Source organism: Pyrgilauda ruficollis, unplaced genomic scaffold (genome assembly GCF_017590135.1).
Source record: "Pyrgilauda ruficollis isolate IOZ18807 unplaced genomic scaffold, ASM1759013v1 scaffold243, whole genome shotgun sequence".
NCBI classification, from domain to species: Eukaryota; Metazoa; Chordata; class Aves; order Passeriformes; family Passeridae; genus Pyrgilauda; species Pyrgilauda ruficollis.
Window position 1 is genome coordinate 192,923 of NW_024523745.1, and position 3,346 is coordinate 196,268.

The following is a 3,346-nucleotide window of genomic DNA, read 5'->3' on the forward strand; positions in this document are numbered from 1 at the left end:
AACGCGCCCGTGCGCCTTCCGTTCCGCGTCCTTCCGTTCCGCCGGCCTCCCCCGCCGCCGCCCCGTTCCGCCTCTCCCATCTCACCGCATCGCATCCCATCCCATCCCATCCCGACCCGTCCTGTCCCGTCCCATCCTATCCCATTCCATCGCATCCCGTCCCGTCCTCTCCCATCCCGCCACAGTTTGTCCCACCGCCCCCCCTCCACGCCCTGCCCGGAACGGGTTTCCGGCGGTGCGGCGGTCAAATGTGTCCGGGCGCACGCGGCGCGGCGGGAAGGGTCTGTGACCCCCCCCTCAAACCGGAGCGGGGGGTCCCGGTACCCCGGCCCGTCCCGGGGGCTGCCGCTGTCCCAGACCCCCGGGCGGTGCCACGGGGGTCCCGCTGCCCCCGAGGGCTCCCCCACAGCAGCCCGGCAGTCCCGGCGCCCCCAGCCCCATCGCCGCGCTGCCAGCCCGGCCCGCAGCCCGCTCGGGGGTCTCCTGCGGGAGCGGGGCTGGGGGCAGCCCCAGCTGTCAGGGAACAGGAATCATAAACCCTGCAGACAGCTGAAGCCCAGCCCGGGGCACGGACACGCCGTTGTCCCCGAGCGCCTTCCCCGGTGCCAGCCCCGGGGCTCGGGCTGGCCCAGCGTCCGGCCGGGAAACGCCATCTGCAGCTGCCTGGGATCTTGGCATGGGGATTCCCTGGGCCCGATCCCGCCTTGTTCCTCACCTCAATCCATGGGGGTTTGGCATGGGGATTCCCTGGAGCTCTGATCCCGCCTTGTTCCTCACCTCAATCCATCGGATCTTGGCGTGGGGGGATTCCCTGGGCCCGATCCCGCCTTGTTCCTCACCTCAATCCATGGGGGTTTGGGGTGGGGGTGATTTCACTGGGGCCCTGATCTCACCTTGTTCCTCACCTCAATCCATGGGATTTTGAGGGGGGGGGGTTTCCCTGGAGCTCTGATCCCACCTTGTTCCTCACTTCAATCCATGGGGTTTTGGGATGGGGGATTCCCTGGAGCTCTGATCCCACCTTGTTCCTCACCTCAATCCATGGGATTTTGGGGGGGGGTTTCCCTGGAGCTCTGATCCCACCTTGTTCCTCACCTCAATCCATGGGGTTTTGGCATGGGGGATTCCCTGGAGCTCTGATCCCACCTTGTTCCTCACCTCAGTTACTGGTTTGCTGACGAGCCTGGAGTCTGCCCCAGTGCGTCGGCAGGCAGGGGAACTGGATTGAGAAGGATTTTGGGGAAAAACTCCTTTAATTTCCCTCATAATCCCTGTTAAACAACGGTGAGGTGCTCTGAGGCCGGTGGTGCTCGTCCCCCTGTGCCCCACGTCAGCTCGTGGCAGTGCCCGTGGCAGCTGGGTGGGCAAGGTCACCTCTTGCTCCTTCCCAGCTCAGACCAGCCTGAGACTCCGTGATTCCACGGCCAGTCCATCTACAACCGAGGTTTCCCTGGTGGGGCACAGGTCAGGGGGCTTCGCCACGGTGGATGCTGAGTTGGGAGCTCAGCAGGGCAGCCTTGCAGCGTGCTGGTGTCACCCGAGCTGGGGCACTCGCTGCTCAGCTCCCCTGATGGAGCTGGGAGCGTTCAGGGGCCCGGGGCACGGGTTCAGCCAGGCAGGAAGGAGCCGGGGTAATTAACGCCCAGCCTCGTCATCACACCCAGCTCACACGGCACAAGCAATTAATTAATGGCCAATCAGAAGTGGAAACGATGCTTTTGCTAGCCTGGAGCTCTGGCACATGATGCTGGCTGCCAGTGGCAGGAATGGCCAAAGGTGCAGAGTGGAATTGCTCTTCACCAGCTCCCAGGAGGGTGGGCACAGTGTCCAGGCAGGGCACCTCCCCTCTGGCTCGATCCAATCAAGCCATTAACGAGGTCTGGTTGCTCTGCCAACCCCCAGCACCCCCTTGGCAGCACCATGATGGCTACAAGCAAAGCTGGTGTCCCACCCTCCCCAGGCCAGGTGACGCTGCCCTGGTGGCACCGAGGGCCCAGATCCCCAGCCGTGGTGGGCAGGGCCACGCCGTGTCCTGCCCTCTGTGCCAGCCTGAACCTGAGCCCTCAGCTTCCTGAAGGTGATGGACGAGCTCAGGGACTCTGCTGGCCTGCAGGTGTTTGTGGCCTGGTCAGTGTGTCCTGATCAATGTGTCCCGGTCAGCGTGTCCTGGTCAGTGTGTCCTGGTCAGTGTGTCCTGACCAATGTATCCTAGTCAATGTGTCCTGGTCAGCGGGTCCTGGTCAATGTGTCCCAGTCACAGTGTCCTGGTCAGCGTGTCCTTACCAATGCCACCTGCTGGTTTCCCACTACTGAGCCCGAACAGACGAGAGCTAGGTCTGTGCCCGGGTCTGTGCCCGGGTCTGTGCCAGGTCTGCTCCCAGGTCTGTGTCCGGGTCTGTGCCAGGTCTGTGCCTGGGTCTGTGCCCGGGTCTGCTCCCAGGTCTGTGCCGGGGTCTGTGCCGGGGTCCGTGCCTGGGTCTGTGCCCAGGTCTGTGCAGGGTCTGTGCCGGGTCTGTGCCCGTGTCTGCTCCCGGGTCTGTGCCAGGTCTGTGCCCGTCTCAGGCCGAGTGCAGGAGCTGCCCCCGGGCAATCCCGGCACAGTTCCAGCCCGGGCCAGGGATGGGGGAGCAGCCCTGGGACGGGGCCTCAGCACTCCCAGGTCTGCTCCCAGGTCTGTGCCCAGGTCTGTTTCGTGTCTGTGCCAGGTCTGTGCCCGGGTCTCAGGCCGAGTGCAGGAGCTGCCCCCGGGCAATCCCGGCACAGTTCCAGCCCGGGCCAGGGATGGGGGAGCAGCCCTGGGACGGGGCCTCAGCACCCCGAACTTGCTCCAGGTGGGATTGCTCCAGCAGGAACAGCTGCTCCAACACCGGGGCAGCCATCCCCCCCAGTGCCCGAGGAGCCGGTGACAACACCGGCACCGGCACCGGCACCGGACAGGCTTCTGCTGATCTCGGTGCCGTACCAGAGCCTGGTGCAGTTCTGCAGCCTGCTCAGGAACTTCCTGCAGTTCCTGAAGCAGCAGCTGGGCTGACGGCGCCGGGCCGGACGCGGTTCTGGCTGCAGAACGCGGCCCCGGCCCGCTCCGTTCCGGCCCGGTGCCGCCGCGGGGCCCGGGCCGGCCGCAGCCCCGGGGCCGCTCGGTGCCGCCGCCCCTCCCCTGCCGCCCCCCGTGCCGCGGTCCCGTTCGCTGTTGAAATAACGCTGTTCGTGCTCCCCAGCACCGCGGTCTCTGCGCATTCCGCCGCCGGGCAGGGCGGGAGGGGCCGGGGCCGGGCGGGAGAACGAGCGGGGCTGGCCCGCTGCGGAGGAGACGCGGAGGAGCCGGGCGGAGCGGGAAAAGCGCTTT